The sequence below is a fragment of the Felis catus genome, chromosome F1, assembly GCF_018350175.1.
Source record: "Felis catus isolate Fca126 chromosome F1, F.catus_Fca126_mat1.0, whole genome shotgun sequence".
Classification (NCBI taxonomy): domain Eukaryota; kingdom Metazoa; phylum Chordata; class Mammalia; order Carnivora; family Felidae; genus Felis; species Felis catus.
The window spans coordinates 18,176,264-18,195,188 of NC_058384.1; the positions used below are offsets into that span (position 1 = coordinate 18,176,264).

Consider the following 18,925-nt stretch of genomic DNA (forward strand, 5'->3'; position numbering starts at 1 on the left):
ATACTCCATAGAATAGCAAAAATTGACAGTATTGGTGGGGATCTGGAGAACTTGTATGTACTGCTGGTGAAATGTACATTGGTATAGCATTCTGGGGAACAATCAGGCAGTACTGAACTAAAGTGGTGTTTTTGGGTATACCTTATGCCCCAGGAGCCCCAGGCCTGACTATATACCATAGAGTAATTCTCGTACACTAATGGAAGTGGGGCGTATGCAAAGATACTCATTAGAGCATTGCTTGTGGAGGCAGAGAATAGGAGCTTAAAAGTCAAGAATGAAAGAAACATAATGAAATTTATATCAGAGTACCATCTAAGAAACCATACCCACACCACACACTACATACTTTTCAAAGATAATCCCTCTGCAACATACACATACATAACATTTACATACATAAACACATACACATATATGTACATGTATCTCTGTATCTACTTATGTGAATCAAACACGTTAATGTGGGTGCCTTTAGGGTGGGTAGGGGACACAAAAGAGAGAGAAAGTGAGGGAAGTGTGAATGATCAGGTATAAAAGCAGAATGATAAATGAAGAGAGAAGCCCTGCACATACTGGGAATGAGAATGTGCCAGGAATGGAAGCATGTAATCAACTCAACTCTCCAAGTACTTAAGGTTCAGAATAAAATTATCATTCAAATTAAAATTTAAAAAATGCCTTAAGTGAGGAAAGGGACATGAGCACTAATCTCATCCTATGTGGGAGCATCATGTGACCTTAACTGTCCTTAAAGTGTCACGGAATAGATACTGTATTCTCCCAACCACCTCTGTGTTGTCGGGAGAGTGAAATTTGATCCCATCTGTAGGTGATTTTCCATGCTTTGAAAAGTAAAGCAATCTGGAGTTGGGGTTTTGCTACTAAGATTAGCAAATTACTATGGGAAGCAATTACTATATATTTTTTAATTTTATTTTTTAAATTTACATCCAAATTAGTTAGCATATTGTGCAACAATGGTTTCAGGAATAGATTCCTTAATGCCCCTTACCCATTTAGCCCATCCCCCCTCCCACAACCCCTCCAGTAACCCTCTGTTCTCCTTATTTAAGAGTCTCTTCTGTTTTGTGCCCCCCCCCCGTTTTTATATTATTTTTGCTTCCCTTCCCTTATGTTCATCTGTTCTGTGTCTTAAAGTCCTCATATGATTGAAGTCATATGATATTTGTCTTTCTCTGACTAAGCAATTTCTATTTTTTAAAATTTATTTATTTATTTTGAGAGACAGCGAGTGCACGCTTGCTGGGAGAGTGTGGAAGGCGCAGGGAGAGAGGGAGAGAGGGAGAGAGAGAATCCCAAGCAGGCTGCGAGCTGTCAGTATGGAGCCCAACTCAGGGCTCGGACTCACAAACCATGAGATCATGAGCCGAGATCGAAAGTTGGGTGCTTAATCGACTGAACCACCCAGGCGCCCCAATTTCTATTTTTTAAAAAGCAAACAATTTTTTGGAAATCAGTATGTTTATTGTCTAAAACCTTTTGCTTGAAATTCATGCTTTTGATTTAGTAGTAATCTGCAGTTTGGGGTTTCCTAAAATACTCGATGGCATGCAAGTTTAAAAAAAAATAATTCCAGTATAGTTAACATATACAGTATTATATTAATTTCAGGTGTACAGTATAGTGATTCAACAATTCTATACATTACTTAGTGTTCATCATGATAAGTGCACTCTTTTTTTTTTTTAATTTTTTTTTTCAACGTTTATTTATTTTTGGGAGAGAGAGAGAGACAGAGCATGAATGGGGGAGGGGCAGAGAGAGAGGGAGACACAGAATCGGAAACAGGCTCCAGGCTCTGAGCCATCAGCCCAGAGCCTGATGCGGGGCTCGAACTCACGGACCGCGAGATCGCGACCTGGCTGAAGTCGGACGCTTAACCGACTGCGCCACCCAGGCGCCCCATGATAAGTGCACTCTTAATCCTCATCACCTATTTCACCCATCCCCCCACCCACCTCCACTCTGGGGACCATTGCGTATGTTTTTTGGTTCATCTCTTTTTTTCTTTGTTCGTTGGTTTTGTTCCTTAAATTCCACACGTGAGTAAAATCACACGGTGTTTGTCTTTCTATGACTGACTTAGTTTGCTTGGCGATATACTCTGGATCCATCTGTGTCATCACAAATGCAAGATTTCATTCTTTTTTATGGCTGAGTGATATTCTGTTATATATGCAGTGGTATGAAAGTTTTGGGTGCCCTCATTAGCATATGTAAACTGTACTGTATTTTCCTCCATGTTTGAGATAAAAGAATCACACATCATGAAGAAAACTGCTGGGTTCTAAAATGTGTCTGATGCTCCTTTCTGGGTTTTGTACTCTGAACCTAAATCAAGCATATTCTTATGGGACACATATACTTTTTGTTACATGACACATACCTGAACACACTGTCTCTTTTCAGCTATGAAATAAACTCTACAAACACAAGCAACGTGAAGCTCATGGACCTAGAAAACTCTATCAAAGAAGTCCAAGGAGGTGTTGTTCTGGGACCACAAGGACTTTATTTTTATTGTTCTTTGCTGAATCCTTATGCCTACTGCCTATCGTAATACCTTTTTTTTAAAACTGATCAGTACTCAACATTTTTTTTTAAATTACTTCCTAAAAATATCTCCCATAAATAGTTCTAAACAAGCTTGTCTGCCGTGAAGCCACTCTGCAGCGCCTGGGACAGATGCTGTGGGGGGTTTCTGGAAAGCTCCACCATCTCTGCAGCGTGGAACAAAGATGCCCTGTGTGGAGAGTTTCCTGTCTCTCCCGTGGCACCTGCTCCACCCCAGGGCTTACTCTCTGCAGGACCGCCCATGGCGGTGCTGAGGCTGGTGGCACCGTTTGAGGGAGCCCCTCAACAAATATTTATGAAATGAGTGAATATACAAATGAACTCCCTGCCCCCCTGCCCCCACATACACGTATGCACACACACACACACACACACACACACACACAAAAGCACACACACAAAAGCACACACTTATTTGTCATTGGCCTCACAGTTTACTTTTTCTTTTGTTTCTCCCTTTACTAAAACCTCTTGATGTACTGACATCTGTGGGAGTCAAGGGGGAGAATAAGAAGGACTTAAAAAATACAGTTCTCATGGCAGAGTCGCGGATGATCTAATGGAGCAAATATATAGGAGCAAGTCGTGAGAATAAAAACCAGGAAGCTTTCTGAACCACAGCACGCCGTTTGGAAACTTACGAGAAAGTGGCAGAGTGAGTGGATGGTTAGAAAATGGGGAACGATCCCCAGCTGGCTTACACAAAGCAGTGGGGCTTTGGGGGGTGGAGGGGGTAATTGGGAGAGCTGGCCTGGGGGAGAATCTTCACAAAGGTTTTCTGGGGGAACCAGAGTTTGAGCAAGTCGCTGGTGGAGGCCTCGTTGTCCTAACCAGCCGCTAATGAGAAGCCGGTTCTTTGATGCCAGAAGAGGCTGCTGAGAGCAGTGCAAGTGCTTCACGGTTTCGATTGAGCTTCTGCGGTTGCATCCTCTAAGGGGTGGAAAACTCCACTCCGGACCCAAGGAGGCCAGAAGGGTGCCCAGATACGTGAACAGGAAAATTGTGGCAAAAAAAAAAAAGCCAATAATACGATGATGGAAATCCTCAGCTTTGCGTCCAGGGAAAGCTTGGTTTAGCAATCTCTGTGAGCGAGTGGAACCAGCTCAACCAACGTCAGCAACTTGAAGACATCTGGTCTTTATTTTTGGACTTTTGTACACTGAGGAGGATTATGGTTGTATGATGTAGAGGCCATTTAGTTCTGTCAATCTACAGAGTGTCTTATAATAGGAATCCCTCACACTTAGAATAGAACTTTGTTCTCCAAAGTCTCCTTGAGATTTTCAGATGTTAACTCTTTATCGCCCAGAGTGACTTTCTGAGGCAAGCTCCTTTGAAAGAGATGTTTTTCATAGAGAAATCGAGTGATGGCGTACTGAGTACTCGGGTGGAGCCCCCGGGGTCTTGAGCATCCCATGATTGCCAAAAATAATGCATCTGGTCCTCCTTGCATCTAAGCCCCTTGGCCTTCATTTCTTTTCTCCCTGCTTTGCCTTCTCTCTGGCTTCTGTTCATCTTTGGTCATCCTCTAGCTGGGCTTGTTCTAGAAAAAAAATGATGCGTCCGGTAGTGTCATTGGCGTTTACTTTCCAACTACCACCCTTCATCTCCAACGGCCAAGGATGTGATGCCTCCCCCAAGTCCAGTTTTGTCTCTGATTTTCCTCCTCGTCTTCCACCTTCCTGCCCCTGTGATTCCTAACTTTCCTTACTTCCCTTATTAACACCTGTGTTGAGTTCCATTGCCCATGGCCCCAATGGGTGATTGGCTATTTTTGATGATTTGTTTGTAGCAGAGTTGTCAGTGGCCTACAAATGGCGTAAAGGCTTCCTCCACTCGATAGCATTTACATTTTCATTGGGGATTTCAATGTCAAAGAAGTCAACAGAGGATTCCCGCACTTTGGCTGTCCTTGCTCTTGAGTTTCTCCCTTCTGGCTGCCCACAGAGCCCACCTGCAGAGCTGGCACCTGCTCTCAGGCCAGCTGGGCTTCTCTTTCTCACATTCCAGTGTTTTCAGTTTATGTGGTGTTTTTTAATCTTCGAGGAGGAAAAGACACAAGGAAAAGCAGCTAGCAGGAAGAGGGAGAAGGAGCATTGCAAATTGAGTAAAGGGCCAGGTCCCCAGGCTGAGGTATCTGGCCTGTGGAAAGACCTGGTGGGTACCAGTGATATCGTTGTCCATTTAAAAAGTCCATAGGCTATTTAAAAACGCATCCTCACCAAATATAGCGAGGAGCAGCCACTCTACCATGCAATTCCTGAGGATTTATGGCTGGTGAGGGTTAATGGTTTGAGGTGTTATTCCCTTCTGTGCCTCATTAATCCTCAGGAAGCACTTGTGCTTAGGTACTTAGTAGGCCACAGAGGCCCCCAGGTGCCCACGCCAGCTTCAAGGTGGCAGCAGCGGCCCCGCCGGCCAGCTCCCGGGTCCCGCTCGGGCTCTTCGTCTGTCCCACCTGGTCTCTCGGAGCCTGGGTCAGTTAGCCTGCCCGCCCCCACCCCTCACCCATGGCATTACGGAAAGTTTGAAAAAGACAAAATTGTCCTCTACTGAGAAAGAGGAAGGCGAGTGTGATCAGAGGAGCGGGTGACGGAGGGGGCTGTTGGCAAAGGGACGGAGGCAGTCCCTCAGCGGTGCGGTAAGGTTTCTGGTGGTCAAAGGCTGCAATGGATTCTGGGCCTGTCTGTGCCGTCCACCAGCGTGAACTGCATACTATGGTAGGACTACACATTGCGGGGAGACGGCGAGTAACAAGGAGCACAAGTCTCCTGTCTTCAGGTTTTCTACATTTTAGGGTGTGTTTGGGACACGTGTGTGAGAGAGGGCCTGGCAGTAAACACGTACACATCTTGTGTTTTTTTTTTTTTTTAATTTTTTTAAAGAGAGTGCGATTGTGAGTGGAGGAGGAGCTGAGAGAGAGGAGAGGGAGAATCTTTTTTTTAATCTTTTTTTTTTTTAACATTGATTCATTTTTCAGAGTGAGAGAAACAGAGCATGAGTGGGGGAGGGGCAGAGAGAGAGGGAGACGCAGAATCGGAAGCAGGCTCAGGCTCCGAGCTGTCAGCACAGAGCCCGACGCGGGGCTTGAACTCACGGACTGGGAGATCATGACCTGAGCTGAAGTCGGGCGCTCAACTGACTGTGCCACCCAGGTGACCCCGAACACATCTAGTCTTAAACCACTGTGACTTAGGTAGGGCAGGGGCGCCTCTACCCATTTCATAAATGGGAGATCCGAACCTTGGAAGAGGTCAAGTGTTTGAGGTTTTAGGGGAACAGGTTTGTGCCTCCATTTACGGAGGGCCTGCTGTGTTCCAGATCATCTCCTAGGCTTTTGAAATGTGAAGACGGCTAGGGCATGGGCCTTGCTCTCTGGGGCTCACAGTGCAGTGGGAGAAGAGCCACAAAATCACATTACAGTCTGATAACTGCTGTGATCAAGCCTGTGCTTGCGGCATGGGGCCTTGGATGAGGAAGCCCTGAACTTGCCCAAGGGGGTCTGGGATGCCCAGAAGCAAGTGCGAGGCTTCCTCCTTGCAGTGGCGCGCAGAGAATGTGCTCAGTAACGCTTGTTAGGTTGAACTGAACCAGCATTTCAACGTCTGGCTTCACTATCTGGTATGCCAAGAGTCCCCAGGCCATCAGAAATACTCAAATTAAGCAAAAAAAAACCCCAAAAAACAAAAAACAAAAAACAAAAAACCACTTGTCATTCCAAACTGACATAGAAATTGGTCACTCCACTTTTGTTCAGGCTTCCTGCTTTTATGTGATTCATTAAAAGCTGAGTAGCTGCTAAGTTGCAAGACAAATGGCAAATCATTTAAATCTTATTTATTTATGCGAAATGTCCAGAAATTCCTGCAAGAGTCTGCGGCATCCCTCCCACCCCCGACCCTTCCTGTTTACCTACCCTGCCTCTGTTAGACTGGTCTTAACTATAAAGTGCTTCTTCCCGTCCTTATCCTTTGCACTGTACAAGGAGCCACAAGAACAAACTTAGGAAATGTGGGTGTGTGTCCCGGGCCGTCCATTAGCTAAAAATCTGACCTTGCGTAGGTCACGTAATCTCCTAAACTATCAGTGGGATCATAATGCCTGTCCCACCTCATAACACGAGGTCGTTTGAGGATCAACATAGCTGCAACGTGTGACAGACATTAAGAAGGAGCAAAACCCTTCTTAAAGAAGGACGTTGACTGCTATTATCATAGCGTGCCGGCTGACTGACAGAGATGCCAGACATTTGCTATCTTAGTTTGGTTTCTGCAAGGGGGCATCAGACTTCTCATACTTCCTTTGAGGTCAGAGGGCGGGGATGTGGTCCTGGCAGGTGACGGCAGACATCCCACTTTAGCATCCCCCCCATCCAAGGTCAGGTTCCCCCTTAAAGGCTCAGTTTCCCCAGTCTAGCAAATTGTAACCAATTGTCTGATTTTTCTTTGACAAGTGACCACCCCTGGCTGCCTTGTTTCCTTTCAGGGTGCAAATGCTGCCTTGAGCTGGCACCTCTAGCCCTCCTGGGCTTCGGCCAGGCCTGCACAGGAGATCAGGATGAGGGTTATTCACATCCTCTGCAGACACCCTCTCATGTTCAGTGTCTTCTTGGCTGGCATCTCAGGCAGAGGGAGCGCCGAGGGTGGGTGCGGAGGGGGCGCAGGAAGGAAAGGATGGGTGGGAGCGCTCTCTTGCCAAGCTTCAAAGGTTCTCGGAGGAAAAGTGCATCGATGGAGGATGTGATAGCCTGAGCCAGACAGTTTATCTGAACAGACGGAAGAGAGAGTATCGATTTCTTCTATATATAGGGTGATCGTGTTGTCCAGATCAAACACTGAGACAGTGGCCCGAGATCAAACAGGTATATTTATGACGACAGCAGGACAGTATAGTTCAAATATAGACTGGGAAAATTCTGGAAACGTGTTCTATCTATGACATCATTCCCTTCCATCATTTCGAACTGAGTATAGGTTTGCCATCAGGCACAGTTGGGAAGCGTGTGTTTGGGATCTTTCTACCTGTCTTTTCCTTCCAACCAGTACTGACTGAGCACTTACAACATGTGGGGCCAGGGGCCGCCTCACGGGCATGGGATCTGTGCAGTTGCAACAGAGCCCTACCCTTGCGTAGGGGGCTTGGTGTGGTGCTGCTGTCTTCCAGTTGGTAATGTCTCTTCAGCCAGGGATCCTTATGTAGCTGGTGTTGGAGATACAAAGACGCAAAGACAGGTGTTCCCCAAGTTTCTCCCTGGCTGTCACCAGCTTGCTGCCTAGACAGCACGCCAGGTACCGGGACAAAGCACTTCATACAGTCATCCATGAAACACTGTCTTAGATAACTGGGAGTTTGAAAAGTTTTTTCTTAATTCACTAGAAAACCTTACAGATTATATAAATGTTTTCCTTGTTATAAATGTGGTTGAAATTACTATCAAAAATTAGGTAAAAAAAAAAATAAGGAAGAAACTCTAAAAGAATCCAAGGAGGGGTGCCCGGGTGGTTCAGTTGGTTAAGCATCTGACTTCGGCTCAGGTCATGATCTCATGGTTTGTGGGTTCGAGCCCCGCATCGGGGTCTGTGCTGATGGTGTGGAGCCTGCTTGGGATTCTCTCTCTCCTCTCTCTGTGTCCCCCCTTCCATTTTCTCTCTCTCTCTCTCTCTCTCTCTCTCTCTCTCTCTCTCTCTCTCTCTCTCTCAAAATAAATAAACTTAAAAAAAAACCCCAAACAATCCATGGTCCTATCACCCGTATTTGGTAGTTCTCTCTGGCTGGTGGGGTATTAGCTACTTTCAATTTTATTTATCCTTTAAAAAATTTTTTTTAATGTTTATTTATTTTTGAGAGAGAGAAAGAGCATGAGCAGGACAGGGGCAGAGAGAGAGGGAAACACAGAATCTGAAGTGGGCTCCAGGCTCCTAGCTGTCAGCACAGAGCCTGACGCGGAGCTTGAATTTACAAACTGTGAGATTATGACCTGAGCTGAAGTCAGATGCTTAACCGACTGAGCCACCCAGGTGCCCCTATTCTTATTTATATTTTCAAACCAAGGTAGGATCCCACTGTGTTTGCAATTTTATGATCCTGCCTTTTCACTTAAAGTTGCATTTTGGCCATTTTCCATATCATTCAATAATTTCCAAAAACATGGTGTTTTATGTTGGTAGCATTCTATCACATGGGTGTGCCATGATCTATTGTCTTCTTTTTTGAAGACATCTAGGTTGTTTCCCGTTTTTTTGCCGAGATAAATGTCACTTGGATGAATATCCTTGTACATAAATCTTTGTCTGCTTCCTTGCTTATTTTCTTGCTATAAATCTAAAAGGCAGAATTACTGGCTAACGGGTGTGGAGAATCATATATGCAAATTGTCTTCCAGAGGAGGGTGACAACTTTTAGTTTCACCAGGATGTGAATAAGAGGACTTATTTCATAAATCTTCCAATACTGACTATTTTTATTTTCTAAATTGGTCGTCCAAGTTGACTGGTGACAGCATTTCTTTAATTACTTATCAGACTGAATATATTTTTCATGGATTTATTGGGTGCAGATAGTGCCTCTTTTGTAAAGTATCCAATCACAACTGGTACTCACTGTTTCATCAGAGTGCTCCATGTTTTCTTGGTATTTATAAGTTAGTTATCTATTAACTATCTTATTTTTTTAAGAAAAGTTTTTGGGAACATGCAGAGTTAGGTAAAGTGGCTGAAAATAAATGCATATTTAACATGTTATCTCTGCTGAAGATGACCTTTAATAATTCTTTAAACTTGAGGAATTATGTTCCCCATAACAACTTTGGTGGTGTTCAATATGGGAACAAGTTCCTGCAAAAGAAATGAAATTCCTGTAATGGTCAGAATTCTAGCAAAGGCTGAATGAACATTCACCAAGAGTGATGTGGAAGGGCATCCTTGCACCAAGGGAGAGTTGGGCTGCCTGGATGGTGTCCATTATTTTTGATTCTCTTTCTCTAATTATAGTGGTAAACTTTCAAATACCATTGTCTATCTGGCGAGGGCTCTTCCAGTTGTAATCTGTGAGTAGTTACCTCCAGGTACGTTCAGGTCTTGGGTCAAGTAAGTTAGCGTGTTATAAGTAACAGTATATTATCTGAGAGAAAATGAAAATGAGTGGTATGATCAAGAGGACCACACTTAAGTATTCTAGGGAGTAAAAAAGGAGGAGATCAGGTAAGTCCTCCTGGAGGGAGTGAGCCTGGAGTGAATCAGTCTGTGCACTAGAGAGGGTGTGAAGGCCTTCCAGGTGCATAAAAATCAATATGACTTGAGGGTTATGAGCCCTGTCAAGGGATGGCCTGTGTATTTGTCACCAGTCAAATCTGGGTAGAAGAGGATTGATCATCCTGGAATCCAGAAATTCTTTGGAACACCAAGTGAGGAAGAATGTTTCCAGAGCTAAGGGAAACTCCAGTTGGGAATTCCACAGTGAAATTCTGGTGCAAGGCTCAGCTGTTTTGTTAAGAAATCCTAGATTATATTTTGTAGCTCGGCGACTTTGTTGGAGGCCGTCATTATGGAGCAAATCCAAACGGGCTAAGAGTTTTTCTCTTCTTTTTCTTTTGCAGTTGTTTACTCCTGAGCTTTTATTCACATTGCTGGACGTGTTGGCAGGTCTGCTACAGAGAGTAGCAGTTGCCCTGCCGGAGGTGAGCTTCAGCTGAGATATTGGACTTTGAGACGGAAACAAAGATGTCACAAAGTTGGGTTCCGTTGCAAGGGAAGGAGCGTTGGCGCCTACAGTTTCTGGCGGATCGGGGACAGCCTGCACCTCGTTTACTCAGGTAATGGAGCAAGGTGCTAGTGAGGCTGAGGTGCTGGGTTCAGTTCTCACTGGATCCAGTTAACTTCACTCTGTTCCACAAATGGTCCGAAATTATACTCCCTAACCTGATCCTTCAGTTTACAAAGTCACTAGTTTGGAGGGAGAGGTGTAGATGCTTCAGCACAAGCCACTTTCTCATTCGTGCCTCACAACTGAGCTGTAGACACATAGTTTGTGTCCCATGAGTCCATCTGATGAGTATTTGATGAGCATTTATACCTTGCAAGTTCAGTGTACCAGGAACTGTGCTAGGTGCTGAAAGTGAAAATTTAATTAAGGTGCTTTCTGTCCAGTGATAAATATGTGAAGGATAGCATTATGAGATCCAGGAGGGACTGGCTGGGAAGGTAAGTGGCAGCTGGGGGTGTGAAATGAAGGCAGATCATTACAAAGCGGACAGAATGCAATCAACGGGATGATCTGAAAGGTCTCACTATCCTAAACCTCCATTTGTCTCAGGGTCTGTGGATTTCAAGTAGCTTCAAATGAGTCGTGCTGAGTTCACTTTTGGAATTTCTGAGTAAGCACCAGAAAGGAAGGTGATATTAACACAAGCCAGTGAGATTCTCCCATCCTGGATGTCTCTTGGCCATCGCATTCCTCTCTCAAATAACCCTTTATGGGGAGCTCCCGGCTGAGTTTTTCCACTGCACTCAGGCTTTGTTGATGCAAGAAGAGTATTTGGATATTTAACAAGTACCAGGAAGGGCAAAGTAAATCTGCTTATTCGTCCCTGCAGTTTTTAGCTCTATCCACCACTAGCAAGGGATGCCAGTTTGGAAGGGAGCTACTTCTGTCAGCCGGGCAAATTCTCATTGCCAACTCCTTGGGGACATGCTTCCAGGTGGACGATCCCATCTCTTCTGTCTTCTTTGCTAAGCAGTGCAGAATGTAGCCGTGGAGGTCCATGCACCCAGTGCAGCTCCAACTGTCCAGCGGGTGAAGTGGGCTTGGAAAGAATCAGGAGTTCTAGAGGCAGCATCTGCATGGGGCACTTTTCTGCGTTCTCTTGTTCCGTCCTGCCATCTTTCACATGAAAAGACAAACTCATTTTACAGTCTGTTAGTCCACTGGTCACAAGTGTTGGATTGGTCACTCAGGGGCCTGCTTCCTTCTCCCCTCCTGCTTCTAGGTATCACCTTTCTTAAAAGGAAGAGGTTCCCTGATGGAGGGATAGATGAAGGATGTTGATCCCCTGCCCCCTATGGGTACTTTGGGACCTATATCCTTTGAAAAGCTTTACTTTAATAAATAATATTAACAATAATTATGGAACATATACTATCTGCTAGGGCACTTTGCCTGGCAACTTAAACACATTATCTCATTCAACACACCAGTCCCATAAGGCAGGAATGGTGATTATTCCGTATTAGGGACGAGTAAAGTGAAGCTTTAGGAGTCAGTAACTTATGGTAGCTGGCAGATGGAACAATCAGGATTCCTGTCCAGGTTTGAAACTTCAGACTCCAGTTTCTAATAGTTTCTAACCCTTCCACCTCCAACTACTTTCAAAGACTGTATACACTCAGCAGTTCGCTTGTCAGCACCACACGGAGGACACAATGTTGGTTGGTCTCAAAGTGTTTCTTTCTGCTTTCATTTCCTTGATAAGCCCCAGGTCTTTTTTGACCAGAAAACACTCGTCTTTCCTCAACTCCTTGTGGCTTTTAAAGAGCCTAACTGTTGAAAAAGTACGTTTCTGTCAGGAAAAAAAAAAAGAAAAGTCATTTGTGACCTGCCTCTGGTATCCACTGAATGCACTAGTCCCTTCTCTTCTCCCTCCCTCTCCTCCTTTTCTCTTTTCTTTCTGTGAGCGGAAGTGTTAACCCTTGGGGGTGGAATATGCGCATGCGCTGTAGCTCTCACATCCGTTTGGCGCCCCAGGAGCCTATCTGTGATGATAAATGGAGAATGGCCCAGGGCTAATCGCATCGTGGGGAGGAGTGGGGACAGCAGCTTGTTGGCTGGGCTCTTACTGTGGGTGGCACCTTGGGAAGTTCTGTCTTGAAGGATTACGTTAGCAGTTGCGTACTTTCCGCCCAGCCCTGGAGAACAGCTTCCGCTAGGAAAGGAAGGGAAAGCTGACTATGGTATTTGTTGGGAACTGGCCCGAGTGTGACTGCTTGCGAGAACGTCCATTGGGCCAAAGGTCCTGGACTGTTTTACGGCAAGACTCGGCTGTCACCTCCCAGGCGCGGGTGGGCCTCAGACACATCAGGCGTCTGCAGATGTCCCCCAGCCCCTGGAATCCTGGCTGCGGCTGGGAGGCCTCCGGCCAGCCCTACGTGTACACTCCAGCTGCCGATGTGCGCGCTGCGGACTCCATGCGGTCAGGCCCTCTGCCCCATGCTCTGCACATACCCCTGCAGGGGAAGCTGCCAACGACTCGCAGGAGTTTGTTATGGGCTCCAGAAAGGGATTTTGCCCTCCAAATTACTGTCCAGAAAACATGATGGAATTTCTCTAAAAGGAAGCACAACGGTTCAGTTTTGGTAAATTCTCAAATACAAATGCTAACTGAAATTCACACTCACATGGAAATGTAAATGGGAACCACTCCACTACAGTGACAAGCAGGAAGGTCCTGGATTTCTTTTTTTTTTTGAAAGTTTATTTATTAATTTTGAGAGAGAGGGGCAGAAAGAGGGAGAGAGAGAATCCCAACCAGGCCCCCTGTTGTCAGTGCAGAGCTGGATGTGGGGGCTCGAACCCCTGAACCATGAGATCATGACCGGAGCTAAAATCAAGAGTTGGACCCTTAACTGACTGAGCCAATACAGGGGCCCCAGGAAAGTCCTGGATTTGAGGTGGAGGTGAGAGAGGATGCTGAGTGGAGCTCACTCTTACAACCACAGCATGAATTGACAATTTGTGCCGACTTTCCGTGTTGCCCCACGTGGGCATGTGTTTCTGTCTGTTTCCTCTGCTCACCAGAAGCCCTTCTGACTTCTGCCTTCCTTTCAATGGACAGCTGTATAAGACAGTCTCTTTAGTGTCCTAATGATGATGTCTCAGCATTCATTGATGCTTTTCACCTGTGTTTTCTGGATCCAAAAGCTGGAAAGGCAAACCAGAGGGACGCGTTCTAGATTATGGGGAGAGGAGAGTGATCAGGCCAGGAGATACCCGTCAAGGGAAGTGGGGCTGGCTCTAAGCTGCACTGAATGCTCTTAGAGACGGAAAATAGAGCTGAACTGAGATTAAGAATGGTTTCCTGAAGGAAGACTTCTTGTCCCTGTAGGCAACGAAACAGAAAATCCAAGGAAATATTCAACCCCCAATGAAAATTGGACCAGAAGCAACAAAAAATGTGAAATAAAAACACAACCATTTTTAAAACAACACGATAATTCCAAAAATACTTTGTGCTTATCAGCTTTGCGCCAGCCTTTCTCAAGTGGCGTCTCCTCTAATCACTGCGGGATCTGATTTCTAATCTGGACACCACTGCGCTGGGTCAGTGATTTTTTTGGGGGGGGGGTGTTGAAAGAGAGCAAGAGCTGGCCTCATGGTTTAGCTCCAAGTCCCCAGTGGCTTATCATGTCAAACAGCACACCCTCAGAATGGGAGGGGGCTATTAATTCTAGGGTCCAGGGTTTGTCTTCTTCAGCTTTTAAAGATAGTTGGCCATTGCTGGTGTATGTGCCTCTCTGGGTGGGGTTTATGCCTAAGTCAAGGAGAACATGGGGAGGGAAGTGTTTGTTACTTGGCACAATAAGAACCCATGTGGGACAGTGAAAAATGGGCAGAATTTAGGAGAGGAGGATTATGGGTGTTCTGAGCTTGCTTGGCTTGGGCCTGAGGGATTTGAGATGCTCCTCCAAATGGATGAGGAGCTCAAGCAGGGTTTCTGGAGAATTATTTTCCTCTAAGCTAATTAGATTTTTATTCCCAACTTTCATTTGCCCTGCTTTTTTTTTTTTAAGTTCATTTTTTATTCTGAGAGAGAAAGAGCGAGAGAGTGCATACATGTGAACGGGGGAGGGGTAGAGAGAGAGGGAGAGAGAATCCCGAGCAAGCTCCACGCTGTCATCACAGAGCCTGATGTGGGGCTTTATCTTAAGAACTGTGAGATCATCACCTCAGCTGAAATCAAGAGTTGGACTCTTAACTGACTGAGCCACACAGGTGCCCCTCCTTCTCTGCCTTTTAAGACCCAGTTCAAGATTTCCTACCTCTGGAAAGCCTTTTCTAGATACCTGAGCTCATTTGGGGTGCGTGTGTGTGTTTAATTAAAGCTTTAAAAAATATAAAATAATTTTCCAAAGAAAACCTTCAGATGGTCAACAGCTACGTAAATACCATCACTCACCATCAGGGAAATACAAATCAAAATCATGACGGGATATCATCTTACACCTGTAAGAATGGCTAAAATCAACAACACAAGAAACAACAAGTGTTGATGAAGATGTGGAGAAATAGGAATCCTCTTGCATTGTTGGTGGGAATGCAAAGTGGTGCAGCCACTGTGGAAGACAGTAGGAGATTCCTCAGAAAGTTAAAAATAGAACTACCCTATGATCCAGAAATCACACTACTGGGTATTTACCTAAAGAATACAAAAATGCTAGCTCAAAGAGATACACACACCTCTGTTTATACTAGCATTATTCACAGTGGCCAAGATATGGATGCAGCCCAAGTGTCTGTCGATTGATGCATGGATAAAGAAGATGTGGGGTGTGTGTGTGTGTGTGTGTCCATACATATATATGTATATATGTATGTGTGTATATATATGTATGTGTGTATATATACAATGGAATATTACTCAGCCATCAAAAAGAAGGAACAAAAAGAATGAAATCTTGCCAATTGCAACAAAGAGGACAGAGCTAGAGCATATTATGTGAAACAAAATAAGTCAGTCAGTGGAAGACAAACATCATATGATCTCACTCATGTGGAATTTAAGAAACAAAACAAATAAGCAAAGAAAAAAACCCAAGTGAGACAAACCAAGAAATAGACTCTCAACTGTAGAGAACAAACACGGTTACCAGAAGGAAGGTGGGTGGAGGGTAGGTGAAATAGGTGATGGGGATTAAAGAGTACACTTATTATGATGAAAAAACATAAAATTGTAAAGTAAAACACAAATACTGAAAACCATACAAAACAAGTGCAGGACTTAGCGGATTCTTACAGGGCAAGCACCTATTTAATCATCACCCAGATAAAGAAAGAGAACTTTGTCACCCAAGCCAGAAGCCCTCCAGGTGCCCTGTCAGTCACGACAGCCTCTCAGCCCCGAAAGTAACCACTATACTTACTTCTCTAGATCACTTCCTTCTATTTTTGTTTTTTATAGATTGGGAGGTATTACTCCCAAAGTAGCATAATTACAGTTTAGTTTTGGCCATTTTAAAAACCTTTGATATATCTTTGAAATCCTTTTAAACCTACAGTTTTCCTTTCCAAACTTCTCTCATCCCATTTAAACGATCTGTTGAAAAACCGGGGCATTTGACCTGCCGAGTTTCCTTCAGCGTAGTTGTTGCTGGCTGCACACTCCCGATGATGTTCAGCAAGTTCCTCTGTCCTCTGTGTTTCCTGCAAAGGGACAGCTGGATTTTGAGGCTTCAAACTCATGCTCAGTCCTTTTGGCGAGATGCTGTGTGATACACCAGGAACAAACCGTGAGACCATGACCTGAGCCGAAGTCGGACGCCCACCCGACTGAGCCACCCAGGTGCCCCAGAATATGTCTATAAAAAAGACACTTTTCCTCATCTATTTGTTTAATCAGGGGTACAATTCAGATAGGAATGGTAAAGTAAATGCTTCATTATTTCCTTTTATTTACTAGTTGTCAAGATAATGTTTCCTATCATCATCCAAAGCTGACTTTTAATTTTATTTATCATGAGTGCAGGTTTCCATGTATCTGTGCATGTGTTCAACATACTAGATGGGTTTCAAGCAACTGTAATAATTATTGCAGCTCAGTCCATCCCATCTTCTGTCAATGAAACTTTCTTCCATTGGCACTTGAAGGCTTTGTCAGGACCTAGTGGTCTTTGATGGTTTCCTTGCTACCTAGTGGCAAGATATTCTAGGCCCATCTTGTACCTTTCCTGCCTTGGACCTGGAATCTGCCATTTCTTCAAGAATCCCTGTTTTTTTGTTTTTGTTTTTGTTTTTGTTTTTTCCTTTTTTAGTAGGAAATAGTATTTCAGAACCTCAATCTAGACACAGAGTATATGCATTACTAGTGTGTTGGTCATTGTTTCTAGCCCTTGTCGGTGGACAGAGTGAGGAAATATCCATGTATTTTTAAAGATAAAATATCTCATGAGTTCATTTTGATACTTTCAGTTCAAATTTGGTACTATAGGGGCCCCTGGGTGGCTCAGTCAGTTAAGCTTCTGACTTTGTCTCAGGTCATGAACTCATGGTTTGTGAGTTGGAGCCCTGCATTGGTCTCTGTGCTGACAGCTCAGAGCCTGGAGCTTGTTTCGGATTCTGTGTCTCCCTCTCTCTCTGCCCCTCCCCTGCTTGTGCTCTGTCTTTGAAAAATAAACGTTAAAAAACGTTAAAAAAAATTTGGCACTATAGATTTTTTAATAAGCACAGCAGGTTCAGAACAACACCACCACTACTATTCTCACCCATATAATTACTGAGTTAGGTGTTTTCAAAAGAGACAACCCCCAAAAACCATACTCTTAACTATAGAGAACAAACTGGTGGTTACCAGAAAGAAGGGGAGTGGGGGATGGGTAAAATAAGTGAAGGGGATTAAGAAAATGTATTTGCAAATGGGATATCTGATAAAGGGTTAGTATCCAAAATCTATAAAGAAATTACCAAACTCAATATCAGAAAACAAATTATCCAGTTAAGAAATGGACACAAGACAAATAGACATTTTTCCAAAGAAAACATACAGATGGTTAAGAGACCATAAAAGTTGCTCAGCATCACTCATCATCAGGGAACTGCAAATGAAAACCATGATGAGATACCACCTCACACCTGTCAGATGGCTAAAATTAACAACACAGGAAGCGGTAGGTGTTGGTGAGGATGCTTGCACTGTTGGTGGGAACACAAATTGGTGTAGCCACTCTGGAAAATAGTATGGAGGTTCCTCAAAACTTAAAAATAGAACTACCCTATGATTCGGCAATTGTACTGCTAGGTTTTACCTAAAGGATACAAAAATACAGATTCGAAGGGGTACCTGCAACCCGATGTTCATAGCAGCATTATCAGTAATAGCCAAATTATAGAAAGAGCCCAAATGTCCTTTGACTGATGAACGGATAAAGAAGGTATGGGGCGCGCGCGCGCGTGTGTGTGTGTGTGTGTGTGTGTGTGTGTGTGTGCGCGCGCGCGCGCTGGAATATCATTCATCCGTAAAAAAGAATGAAATCTTGTCATTTGTAATGACATGGATGGAACTAGAGTGTATTATGCTAGGTGAAATAAGTTAGAGAAAGACAAATACCACATGATTTCACCTATGTGCAATTTAAGAAACAAAACACATGAACATATGAGAAGGGGAAACAGAGAGGGAAACAAACCATAAGAGACTCTAAATGATAGAGAACAAACTGAGGGTTGCTGGAGGGAGGTGGGTGGGTGATGGGTATTAAGGAGGGCACTCGTTGGGATGAGCAGTGGGGCTGTATGTAAGTGATGAACCACTGAATTCTACTCCTGAAACCAATATTGCACTGTATGTTAACTAACTAGAATTTAAATAAAAATTTGAAGGAAAAAAAAAGAGTACATTTATCATGAAGAGCACTGAGTAACGTTTAGAATTGTTAACTCATTATATTATACACCTGAAACTGATATAATACTGTTATGTATACTCAAATTAATTTTTAATTAAAAATCTATTTTTGGGAGAAAAGATTTTTTAATTTGCTGTCTGCATTTGCCTCTTTTCTGGGTGGGTGTATTTTTTATTTTTTATAGACTTTATTTTCTAGAGCAATTTTAAGTTCACTGCAAAATTGAGCAGAAGGCATAGGGACTTCGCATTAATCCCCTGCTTCCACTTATGTACAACCTTTCCCACTATCAACATCCCCTACCAGAGCAGTACATTAGTTACAATTGATGAACCTGTATTGACATATCATAATCACTTAAAGTCCACCGTTTACATTAGGGTTTATTCTCGGGGGTATATATTGTATAGGTGTGGACAACACGATTATAATGTAATACAGAATAGTTTCATTGCCCTAAAAATCCTTTGCTCTGCCTATTCACTCCTCCCTTCCACCTAACCCTTGATCTTTCTACTGCCTCGACACTTTACACTTTTCCAGAATTTATATGTTTGGAATCAAATAGTATGTACCCTTTTCAGATTGGTGTCTTTCACTTAGGAATGTGCATTTAAGTTTACTCCATGTCTTTTAATGGCTTGATTGCCCATGTCTTTTTAGAACTGAACAATACCCCATTGTCTGGATGTATCACAGTTCATTTCTTCGTTCGCTTA

The 18,925-nt window shown here is 43.9% G+C and overlaps 1 protein-coding gene across 7 annotated transcripts in view; it reads left to right on the plus strand.

Annotated features, from left to right (window-relative positions):
- The window catches only part of PAPPA2 (pappalysin 2), a 527,743-nt gene that overhangs the window by 135,410 nt on the left and 373,408 nt on the right, over positions 1 to 18,925 (plus strand). For all 7 annotated transcript variants that reach the window (XM_045048405.1, XM_045048402.1, XM_045048410.1 and 4 more), the window contains exon 2: positions 10,193 to 10,408. The gene's annotated coding sequence lies outside the window, so the exon portion shown is untranslated. The remainder of the gene's footprint in view (positions 1 to 10,192; positions 10,409 to 18,925) is intronic.